The sequence below is a fragment of the Thermobia domestica genome, chromosome 7 (assembly GCF_964235325.1).
Source record: "Thermobia domestica chromosome 7, izTheDome1.hap1.1, whole genome shotgun sequence".
Classification (NCBI taxonomy): Eukaryota; Metazoa; Arthropoda; class Insecta; order Zygentoma; family Lepismatidae; genus Thermobia; species Thermobia domestica.
In genome coordinates this window covers 250,857,903-250,871,426 of record NC_137460.1, presented here as the reverse complement: position 1 = coordinate 250,871,426, position 13,524 = coordinate 250,857,903, and positions in this window count along the sequence as shown.

The following is a 13,524-nucleotide window of genomic DNA, read 5'->3' as shown; positions in this document are numbered from 1 at the left end:
TTAAATAATATTGTAATTCTATACTTCTAAACTCTCTACCCATTGTCTGGGGGAGACCGCATGGGGCGAATTTTGGTTAAATTTTCCTATATCAACTACTGACGACCGGTAGAACGTAAGACAAAGAAACTAAACTACATAATCCGTGAACGGAGATCGGGAAAATCCCAATTTCTTTCTCCGGAATTGAACATTTGAGCGGATCGAGATTAGGGATGTTCCCGAAATTTGATATAGCGTTTGAATATAGATGCCAAGCAATACCTAAGAGTGTAAAAATGTAATATATATGCGTATTTAGATTATTGTTTTAAACAAAATAAACATTTTAAACATGTTTTTTTTTTGTTTAAAACAAAGTACTGTGTTTTAAACGTTTAAAACGTTCTAACAAAATAAATGATATGTATATATGTATATACAGGGTGGGCCATTTTAATTAATCCACGGAAATATCTGAAAAATGATAAAACATAGAAGTAATGTTTCAAGTACACGTTATATATTGCTAAGGGGGAAACCCAATTCCGCCAAAAGTACCCCTCCCCGCCCCCCTAAATGGGGGTAACGGGGGGTAACTTTGAAATGTCAAATGGGAACATGGGTCGAGTAATACCTCGTTCGAAAGGTCTTAGAAAACTAAGTAACGCTGTACCAAAAGATGTTCCATATTGTGCACCGGTTTCAAAATGGCCGCCATAATATGGTTCGGAAACTCCAGTACCCGTAGTGGGAAAACCATGGAAGGTAAATGAATTGAACAAAATTGAAATACGTAAATATCATAGGGCATATCGATCGGTGTGGTCCCTGTGATCCCAGTGGCCTCCCTAACTGGGTCTTGGGGGCTAACTTCAAAATTTCAAATAGTAACATGAGTCGAGTGGTACCTCGTTCGATAAATCTTGCAAAATCTAACATATTGCAGGAGAAAACGATTGATATGAAATGGCAGTGTTCTCAAAAGGCCGCCGAAACATAGTATCCGTGTCAGAGAAAAGGTTTAGTACCCGTAGTATGAAAGCGATTGGAGATAAATCAAGAAAAGAAAAACTGGAGTAGCTAACTGACGTAAGGCACATCGAGAGGTGTTGTCGGGGTGACTTCAAGAGCCAACTGAAAGGTATCCGGAGCCAACTTGAAAATTTCAAATAGCAGCTTGAAGCGAGTAACATCACGTTACATAGACAAATTAATATCAAACAGCTTCTGTAAGAAAATTTTCGACATGAGACACCGTTTTCAAAATGATGGCAAAGACATGGTTAATGTGTCTAAGAAAACGTCTAGTGCCCATAGTATGAATACGGTTAGACATAAATGAAAATAACGAAAATTAAATAGGAAAACCACGGAGGCGTTCCAAGGCTCGAGAATAATACAACAGAGGTAAAAATATTAGAGTAAAATTGCCATAATGTATAGAGAGAAATCCAAGTCCTGCAAAATAATCTCTCCCTGCGCTCTGTATGTCAGTGGGGTGAAAAGTAAAGTGAAAGTTCAAACGAGAACTCTACTTTAATTCGTAAATTAAGGCTAACCTTACAAATAGGTATGGTGTGGTTGAAACATTTGTTTGTAAGGATGACGCTGTAGTGACTAAAAATGAGAAACTTTTATGCAATGCGTGCTGGTTATTCAGAAAGCATTTCGGGGATATACGTGCACACCGTTTCGTCCCTCAAGCTCACAATATGACATGAATGCTAATAGTTAATCAAAATGTAACTGTGGCCATCCGCGTTAACTTAGTGCACCAATTCTCTATGCATGCAGTCTGCCTTCCAAACAGCATTGGGTAGGTCAAGCGTACGCCCGAATCGTTGTCCGGTCGGACATTGAAATTTTGAAGTTAGCCTACAAGACCCAGTTAGGGAGGCCACTGCGATCACAGGGATTACATCATTCGATATGCCCTATGATATTTACGTATTTCAATTTTGTTCCATTCATTTACCTTCCATGGTTTTCATACTACGGGTACTGGAGTTTCCGAACCATATTATGGCGGCCATTTCGAAACTGGTGCATAATATGAAACATCTTTTGGTACAGCGTTACTTAGTTTTCCAAGACCTTTCGAACGAGGTGTTACTCGACCCATGTTCCCATTTGACATTTCAAAGTTACCCCCGTTACCCCCAATTAGGGGGGGCGGGGAGGGGTACTTTTGGCGGAATTGGGTTTTCCCCTTAGCAATATATAACGTGTACTTGAAACATTTCTTCTATGTTTTATCATTTTTCAGATATTTCCGTGGATTAATTAAAATGGCCCACCCTGTATATATGATATGTAGAGACCGGATGTTAGACAAAATGCCTATTCCTTAATATTAAAGATATGATCAAAAATAACGTTTTAAAGTTTATATGAGGGGTTATAGTTACGATTTAAGCCAATTTTATTTTGCCTATTTTGCCTATTTCACCCGTTACTGCCTAAATAATTGTTTTAGTGCCTAATGTTGCCTATTCTATGCATTTTCTTCAAAATAAGCCTTCATTAGGAAAATATATAACTTATACAATATCAATAACACACACACACACACACACATATATATATATATATATATATATATATATATATATATATATATATATATATATATATATATATATAAGGTGTTTGTAAACACAAATACGTGGTACGTTAGAATATATATATATATCGTAAAGTAAAAGAAGACATTAACAAACAGTTATGTTTCTATATTCTTTGAACATTATCTGTGACTTTAATCTATTTTTTAATCGTATTGACTATTTATCTCAGTTATTTCCTGTTACTTTTTGTGCCTATTTTATTGCCTATTTTTTACATTTTAAGTGCCTATTTGCCTGCCTATTTTCCAGGTTTTTAGTGCCTAAACATCCGGTCTCTAATGATATGTATTAATGGAAAGTAAAACAAATATTAAAACAGAAGAAAACACAATTACGAAATTTAGATATGATATTTTTCATGTTGAAATTCCAGATTTTCACGTCTAGTTCATACTGTGGAATGTAGGAAGAAGGAGTGATTCCTACTCAGAGTGCATCAGGTGAACCGCCAGACGTCCGCCCAGCAGTGGATTCCGTTTGCTGGATTTCGGTAAGTTTTCATCCAATTTTATAATTATTTCATGTCATTGTAGATATGTTCAGTAGCATGCCTAACCTATATATAATAAGTGGTTGTAGTTCATTACACAATCAAAACTTTCGGCTTACATAAATTCCAGTGCTGTGCTCGCTAGGATTATAAACAAAGCGGCAGGTAATTCTATTGATATATGATTGCCCATAATAGGTGTACGTAAATTTAAAAACGGGTAGAGCAATGTGGGGAGCGTTGCGTTAGCTGGTCCTCCTTCCTTATAGGTTCGATAAATTTATGTGAGTTTGTTTCAGAAGTGGTAAAATAAACACACATGGTGTCAATAAAACTTGCAAAACTTTACCGTGAGCTGCGCACGATATGCGCCGTTAACGCGATTGTACCAAGTAATTTCGGAACAGGTTTGCTTTTTTGAGCACGGTATCTTAAAAAATGCGATAATAGGTCAGATTAGCTCCTGTCGCACATCGTAGGCTATGATGCAAATCATCGTTATTTCATTGCCAGTGATGTGCACAGTGCTAAAAAGGGTGGCATGCAGTGTGCGTGTATATGAGTACAAAGGCACACCTAATTTCGGCAATGTGTCCTTGCGTCCAAAAGACAGCCTTGGCTATTGTGCAAGTTATCGTTATTTCGTTGCTAGTAACGTCCAGAGTTCAAAAAGGAGATATAGTGTTTGGAGTTTTGAGTGCAAGGACGCATTGCCAAAAACGTTTATGTGTCCTTGTGCTCAAACAACACCCTCTTCACCGCCCTTTTTAGCATTGTGGACTTTACTACCAAGTACACATACAGGTTACTATCATGTAGGGGACTACCTGATTGCTTCACATACCAATTTTTATGGATGTACCACAAAGGGAGGTGGAATACCCGCCAAAACCTGATAAAAAAATTGATGAAAAATTAAAAAACGAACTTCAATCTCCCTTTCTCGGCCGTACATACGTACCCCCTATATACATAAAATGTAACTGACGGAAAGCTTCATCCCTCAAAAATACTTTGGTACCAAATCATCTTTCTAGCTTAATTAGAGACTGAGCTATTGATGTTTGTTGTAAAAATAAATGTTATTTACGTTAAAAAAAAACTTAAACTCCAAAAAAAATGGCTAACTTTGCCCCCTCCCTTCTCCCCCATATAAACAAGAACTACAAATACACGATATTACCATGTAGTAACCTACTTCATTGCTTCACGTAACAATTTTTATGAATCTATCCCCCAAGATGGGGAATGGCCCCCCAAAAAAACTGTTGAAAAAAACACGATATTTACCCTCCTCCCATATACATAAAATGCACACCAGCAAAGCTGCATATTTCAGGAATAAATTGGTACCAAAACCATCTTCCAGCCTTAATTTGAGGTTTAAGACTGAGACATTGAGGTTTTAATCAGGGGTGGATAACTTAACGTAACTGTAACGTAACGAAAATAGTTCTCTGTAACAAAATTATTGGTTATTTAATGTAGGTAGGTACAAGGTATAACACCAATTTTTGTTACGACACCGTAACGTTATTCGAGCATGTAACGTTATTGTACCGTAACTAATTGAAGGAACGAATCTGTTTCGGGTATTCCTTTCACGCTTGGTGGGAGAAAATCAACAACTGGTACCAGCTGAATGAGATTCTTTCCTCTGCGGGTATCTAATGGAACGAAAATGTGTGGAACAGAAGCTATTTCGTTACAAAGACTATTTGCCACACGAGTAACACAGATGAACAGACAGGTTTCGTAAAGGTATTGTGTTCATCAGTTACAGATCTTATCAGATCTTTGGAGAGTTCCTCGGACATGGTATCAGTTGTATTGTTCTTCAGAGGGTGACACTGAATTTCGTTCTTCAGGTGGTGAAGCAGAATGAATATTTCACTTTCATATGTTGTTATTGCAAATATGAAGTAGAGACAGGGAGAAAAAAGACATCGATTTCTGTGAATATCATAGGAGGAAGTCAGTCACATACAAGGAAAAAGGCAGGTGGAAGGGGATAGCAGGGTCAGGGGGAAGCACAGAGTGAGACAAAAGTAGCAAAGGGGAGGGAAAATAGACAATCTCTTTCATTCTTCATCTTGCTTTGTTTTCATAGCGCTCTTCGCTGTCCACAACAAGAGTAGGATTAATTTATGTAAGAACTGTTCCATGAATGGTGGGCGCAAGCCTCTGAAAATCATATTAGTATTATTAAAACAAAGCCCACAAAATAGCTAGGAAATTGTGTGATGCATGGCCACGTCATTGGCTATCAATCTGCATTAATTTTTGGATATTTCACCGTTGTTTGCTGATTCTTAATCCAGGCACATCCCCAATTTGTTCACTATATTGAATCAAACTATATTATTATTATTATTATTATTATTATTATTATTATTATTATTATTATTATTATTATTATTATTATTATTATTATGTCTAGCGAGCATAGCCTAGTGGCTAGCGTTCTTCCTTCGCAAAAGGGAGATCCTGGGTTCAAAGCTTGTGGCCTGCTACCGTGACCGGTTTTACCAGCTTTTTTCGTTGTTTCACAAAGTGAATGTCGGGATGTTATCTTTAAGCATAAATCCTGCCTGATTTTCTCCTTTCCTTTTTCCATTATTGATGTTAAAATATTCTGTTGTAAATTGGCCTTAGAAGCTGCATTTGAAATATTTTACATAAATAAATGAATGTTTAGAGCACGCCAGGCGCGCGCCCAGAATTTTTTTTGTTTTAGGGATCCGAAGATTTTTGCAGGTCTAATACGTATATGTAGTATTTAATCTGTGTTATTCAACACCCGAAAAGACGACAAGTAATTGTTAATTAGTGCCTCTTATTAAACATGATAGAGCTAAAGATATTAAAATTGTTAGGCTATGTCAATCATTTCGATGACAAAGAAGTATACTTATAGTAAGAAAGTTCACAAATGTTCGTCGATTTGCGAAGTTTTGTGGGGAGGAATCTGAATCCTGTGGATCCCCACATAGGCCTTGGTTTCAATTCCCAATGGGAGCTAAAGTACTTTTCCGGCGTTGATTCAGTATCTTGAGACAATGGAAAAGCTTACGGTAGACTAGCGGAGTCCGGTTACGTGCTATGTGCCTTCCTTTTACTTAAGGAATAATGCTGTTGTTTGAGGTTGCAATTCATCAAGTATAAAAGGGGGAAGGGAGTTAGTAAAATCAATCTCATGTTGAAAGTTTACACATGTAGGCCACATGGAAGACAATATTTCAATATACACTATGTAAAATATTTATATGTCAAAACTTGGTGTATATTTTCGGGTCGCGGACATAAGCTCACCGGCATTAAGCTGACCTATGTTAATGCAAAAGCGGACAAAAGCTCCCCGGACATAAGCTCACCACTAATAATATATTTGTATTATAAGATATTTACGAAATAAAGAATACAATAATGATAAGTAATTACATTTATAAATTAACTAATTTAATTGCAAAGGAAAATAAACCTGAATAAAATAAATAAGCAACGAAAAAATGACAGACGGAAAATATGACAGAAATGAAACTAGACTTTGAATATTAATATGAAATAGATTTTTAATATTAACATATAAACTGAAAACAGATCTGGACAAAGAAAAGAATACTACTTCCTCTTACTGAAGAAAGCAATCCAACTCCCTCCCCTGTGCTAATACTTTCGTGCAGGAAATTTTGCAGCACAGAAATATCGGTAAACGAAACTTTGGTGAAAGGATATCTCCTTGTTATTTTTTTCCACACTGGCTGAAAGTATCTCAGATATATCTCATTTTGCTTTAGAAAAACGTATGCTGGGTATGACGGTTTATTAAAATATAGACTTTGACTAGTAGTAGGGGCCTAAGTCAGTAGAAAATAGCCCGGATATTTAAATGTGGGCTTTGACTACTAGTAGCCCTAGTTCCTCAATAGAAAGTAGGCTATATAACTAATGTCATATAGGAGTTATCAGACATCAGAAGAAAATATTAAGATGTTGCAGAGTTTAAATCTTAAGGCTGTCATCATACTTGCAGACCAATACTTATCAAATGAATCTCTTTCTTATTTACTAAGAACAAAACAACAACTTATGAACAATAAAAGAAAACAAAGAAAAAGAAAAAGAAAGCTTAGTGTTAGGAAATAAGAAAGGATCTTGCATCGTTTGGCCTAATCCTCGTTTCGCCTAACCAATTATCTGACACTTTTATGACATATAAAAGATAAGCTTTATGTCCGCCATTTTAGGCGAAATAAGGATCCTCGTTTGACCTAATCCTCGTTTTGCCTAAAATGGTGGACTACAAAAAAAATCTGGAGATAAAACTGGAGGGAAATTGTTCGAAAAAAAATATTCTCTACTATGTGAAGAACTGAGAAATACAAATTAGTTTTCCCATAACTAATTTGTAATAGGACTATTTGCTTTCGGAAAAAATGTTTCGACAATTGTACAGTTACTTTTCCGTTCCATTTTGAGAATATTAATGCCCCCACATGGTGTGACTGTATTTGAGATGAGAGAAACAGAAAAAGTTACACCTGTTATTAATTTTGTTTAAAGGTGAATGCTGTTTAAAAGTAACTTTTAGTTTGCTGTTTGTTTCCAAATATCTGATATTGTCAAATGGTACTGCTAATCGGTACGTTAAAGGAAATATAGTTTGTGTGTTTCTTCTTATGTAGGTGCAAAAGTTCTTTTATTGTAGATTTTGCTGATCTTTCAGACGATTTCATTCCAGTTTCAACGCTTTTTTGAAACTGCTAATGCATGTAAGAGATCCGATTGTGATTCTATTGTAATTACAATTTGTATGAAATTTGTAACTATTTCGAGCTAGATCTGACAAAAGATCCCTAAATTTGCTCATAACTGAACAATGGACAATTATGATCGCAAGGAGTGATTTGTGATATTCCTCCGCTGACAAATTGCTCTTTGGATAATTCCACAATTCAAACATCTCAATGTGTTACTGACAAAGAAAGAAGAAAAATATATTTCATTTCTTATTATTACTTTTGAAATTACAACTTTTGAGCTGAATTTCCACTCGTTTCACATACTACAGGGAATGCCCATAGCATAAGTCTCTGAGATGCACAATGAGATTGAAATCCGGGCTTCTCGGTGGTTGTTGCAGCAGGAAGAAGTTGAATGCTCCTCCAAACAGATGGTGGCCAACCGGGATCTGTTACGATGGTGGTTGTCCTGCTGGTACACTCCATTTCCACTCGTATGACAGAAATAAAGATATAGTTGACTCTGGTGATCGTACTTCGATACAATACGGGTAAATAGTAGGTACCAAAAGTCCAAAACACTATAAATCAACATGGTCTCCGTTATCTTGTACAATTCCAACCTGACATGATTTCGTTGGGCTAGCACCAAATTATAGATCACTATCGGCGTGATGAGATTGAAATCGAGACTCATCTCACCAGGATTTGCTGGTTTAAACCAGCTGTTAAAAAAAATGGTTTAAAGCAAAAAACGAAAAATGTTCGTAAAAGTGTAAGTGTTCGTAAAATCTTGATGAACACACATTTATGGGTTATCACGTTTCACTCCCGTATATTATTCGTATTATATTCAGACCTAAATTTTCCATTCATTACTCAAGAAGATTATACTACCAAAAAAAAGCAACGTTTGTATTTATTTGATAAGTTTATGAATGCTTCTTTTGTGATTTTTTTATAGTTCGTTATTATTGTTATGCAATTTCAAAGAAAAATTCTAAATATTGTTTCCTTTTAGTAATGTTTACTATTGATAAAATACATCGAAATGCTGTAGTTTTGGGGGGGGGGAAAGGAGGGTTCATACAAATCCCACGAGAGGCATTTATTGAAATCAGAAGTATCTTTGGTATTTATTTATGTATAAATGGGTCAGAGCCGAAGTGGAATCAAATAATTCGTATCTTTATTCACTTTTCTTACAGATATGGAAATTAAGTCTATTTCTTCTTGTTGTTGTAATTCTCTATCTTGGACTAATAAAAGTCGTAATCAACTAACTTGGACTAAATTAGTTCTTCTGTACTCTGCAGCATTTTGAAATTGTCCATATGTAATTCTGTATAATGGTTTCACTTGTGCAACTGGTTATCTTTTTGTCCTTCTGAAATGACTCTTGACAGTTACATTAACAAGTACCTAAAGATCAGCACAACGTATTTTTACCAGGAGTCCTTCATGAGTGAGTCGGCAGACATATCGCATTTGTGGTCAATTAGTCCCGGTTTCGAGTTCAAATGGAGGTCAATTTCTCTCGGATGTAAGCCCAGAAGCGGTTTGATTCCGCTTTAAGCTTATGTGACCTCTTCCAGCATAACCCGGTAGTTGCACAATAACACCAAGATGAAACAAACTTATTTCTCTCCATATGATATAAATACATACAGCAAATTATTTAAACAAAAAACCTGGTTTAAACTAAAAAATACCGGGTTTAAACAAAAAAAAACGGGTTTATTGTTTTTTTTTAAAAAAAACATGGTTTTTGCCAACCCTGCATCGTACCATGCTACTCGTTTTTATGGTCCAGTCACGGCATTCTGTTGCCAGTGTAAAACATTAACCGTAGTGACATATAATAAGTAGTAACCTTGTGAGTTATCGGCTTCTGAAGTCCATACGATGAAGCGAACGTTGTCTACTAACTATCTGACTGAACCCCTTGTTCAGCTGGGTGCCCGTCTTGACTAACGTTTACTGGTGTTCGGTGCAGTAAGCAAAGTTATGAAAACATTAATACCTTGTTCTCTTACATGTGAGTTTCTTTTTACATTGTTAAATTACTGTAGATTTCCAAATTATGCAGATTCAATATTAAAACCGGAAATATATTTATAACTTCCGGTAGCAATAGAGTGATAATGTGAGACATGCAACCTGTTTATCGGAAACTGAATTCTCATCAAAAACGATTTCTCATCATCTCTTACGATTTTTAATATTTAGGAATCAATGTTGAAACCGAAAGTTGTACTAGTTCTTACTTTAATAGAAGACTCAAGCTGAGATAAAATCTATTCTTAAGATTTGGAATCCATACCATAAATCGTTTGGATCGTTAGAGAACGTGTCGATATATATACGATATATTAGTAGGCCAATCGCAAAACCCGTTAAATTCACTTAAAAAAAAAGAGAGAGAGAGAGAGAGAGAGAGAGATAGTGGTTGCTTTGGAAACTTTAGTTGGAAAGCTATTATTTCCAAATAGTATTCAGTAGAAAAAGCCATTTTAACTAGTTGAAAATTGAGATTGAAATATGTGCCAATTCAGGCCGGTAGCCAGCCCAAAAATGTAGGGGGGGCGGCTGAAGTTAGGGGGGCCCGATCCAACCATACTATAGTTTATCATCGTATTATAGTTCATTTGCAAGCCTACCGTAAAAATTTTAGGGAGGGCAGCGAAAATTTAGGAGGGCCAGACCCCCCTAGACCCACCCTGGATACGGGCCTGTACCAATTGCCAAAACTTGTTAAATCCATCATGGCAACAGATGCAAAACCAGTTAAATCCCTCTTCCACATTCAGTTTCATTAACTGTTAAATCCCAAATCTGCAAATAACCTAATGAGAAAAGCAGAATCAAACCCGGTTAATTACATATTTCAAACAATTTGAGGTTTCGTACTGTATAGGATTAGTTTAGTAATCTGAATATTTATTGCAACTCTTCGTAATCATTCGAAATTTTATTTGGCAGAATTTGAAGTGTGTGCTTTCATTATTTTTTTTTTATTTTTGGACTGAAAATTGAAAAAAAAGAAAATGAAATCTTTAGTTTTACGTCCCACGGTTATGCCGGTTAGGGTAAAGGAGACGGTAATGATGAGAAATGAATGAAATGGTGGAATGAAGAAAGTGGGAGGAAACGGGAGAACCCCGAGAAAACCCACGAGCACGGTGTTTGTCCATCACAAAGTCCACATGGCGTGAACTGGGATCGAACCAGGGACCCCAAGCACCGGAGGTAAACGCTCTGCTACTGAGCCACCGTGCACCATGGACTGAAAATAGAGACACTATACGTCTTAACCACGCTCTGCTACTGAGCCACCGTGCACCATGGACTGAAAATAGAGACACTATACGTCTTAACCAGTTAGGTTAAGACGTATAGTGTCTCTATTTTCAGTCCATGGTGCACGGTGGCTCAGTAGCAGAGCGTTCACCTCCGGTGCTTGGGGTCCCTGAAAATAATTTAATGCTGCTGATGCCCCATCATCATCTCAAAAAAAAAAAAAAAAAACTTTTCTGTGCTTATTTGCTTTTCTTTAATAATTACAAGAAAAATGCACGCAAAGTCGAAAGAAAACGATACTCTAAGCAGCGATGGTCATAATTTTGTTATCAGACAACACCAAAATTGTCTAGAAAACGTACAAGACACATGAAAAACTGGAAACGAAATGTAGCCAAAAAGACAAGGTGAGTGGACTATCTATGGTTTAAAGTCGTTTGTTTTGTATTTTAGGGTAACTCTTTACTTTGAACAGAACATTGTTGGATTAGGTTCTTCTCTAAACGGTCTCTTCAGCTTCAGCAGAACCTCTTTCTTAAAATGTCTCGTGTCAATTATCATTCAAAATTGTAACATGCTTCTGGTACAACATGTCAAAAATTTTTGCCACTTATTTACCATTTCTGATTCTCTTTATGCCACTGGTTTGCTCAAACTCAACATTTGCACATTTTGTTTTGCTATATTTCAAATTCATATATTGAGATAATTGGCAAATTAATATTCACCCTATGTTAGTCCATAAAAGGTTACAAACTCTTCCAAAATATAGTCATTCAGTTTAGAAATGTATACGGATAGGTATAATTAACTCCGGTTGTAGTTACGAAGGGTTTGACTATTGAAAGAAGCTCAAAGCTCACGTTTCACAAAGAGGTTTTCGAGGAATAGAAAACCGAGAAAATGGTGATGCACCAGAGGACGACGACGATTTCCATTTAGTGGATGATGATGGAGAGGAGGTTAGATAATTCATTTGTTTGCACATTTGGACCCATTGTTTTCAATTTAGAACAAAATTAATGTAGCATTTATGTATCCATATTCATTTGTGCCAATCTTGTGCAATGTATAGTTGATAATACATCCCCTCCAATATTTTAGTAGGCATAATACTGATTTCTGACTCGGACTCCCTTTCTTTTTGATAGGTTTTGTATCTTGAGCCTCAACAAAAATGGCCGCTCGTCCAGATGCAAAAGCTGTTATTTCCATCCTGTAAGGTCAAGCACTAATATGTGGGTTCCCAGAATTTAAAATCTCAATAAAGAGCTGTATTACTTCTAGAAGCACCAGTTGGTGTTTAGTGGAAGTAGGGCGGGAGTTAAATTTATTTTATACTTCATCTTAGGGTTTTTTTTTTTTTGAGATGATGATGGGGCATCAGCAGCATTAAATTATTTTCAGTTTTTTTGGAAATAGCATGGTGGGGCCATTCCATTCTTTAGGAGTTAAATTGAGAGGATAATATTTAACTCAACTTAAAGCATTAAGAAAGATGTATTATTACTGGGGACTCTAATAATTTTACTGAAATGGGCTCAGATCACATTTCAGCAGGATTTATGTGCCTATGTTTATGGGATGTGGTGAACCTATTCCATGCAACATTTATACATTCATGTTAGTATTGTATCATATGGATTTATTTATAGAAAGTTTTATTTTCGTTTTATTATTATTATTTACTGCTCTTTTGACATGAAATTTGCCACATACATGTCTTTGCCGATACACATACAAACATTATAAGAAATACCGGGCGATTTTGTTATCAAATTATATTCCTAAAACAACATATTTATAGACATGCGACAATAATTTTGGACATGACATGAGTGTACATACTAACGATAAAATATGAACGCTTTTTCCTTTCCTGCGCAAACCCGCGAAAGGAACAACACATCTAAACATTTTGTAGCCAACTCCGTAAGTGACAATATCCCCTTGGAATTATTAAGCAGAGATTGTCGAATACGTCATATCAATATGTACCATTAACTTGCAGCTTTGTACAACAGCTAAACAGGAATGAATCCAGAGGTTAGGCTGATGAAAAATACCCCAGAAGTTTAGAATTCTCCCGGGAAAACCATGTAACAATTTTATATTATCTAGGTTTCAGTTTTGTGTGTTTTACACCGAATGAAGCAAAAATGTAAAAAGTAAAATTTCTGTTACTCTTTCTACAGTATAGTAGAATCTTAACAGATATGGAGTCAATTTATAGCCACTATTATTATACTAGGGTATCTCCGAGATTTTACTTTATACCCGTTGTTTCTAGAAAAATGAAATTCTATATTATTTTCTAAGGTTGCTAAACACATCGATTTATACAGAACACACACTCCTTGCAATAGTATTCTTGGCCTGGACT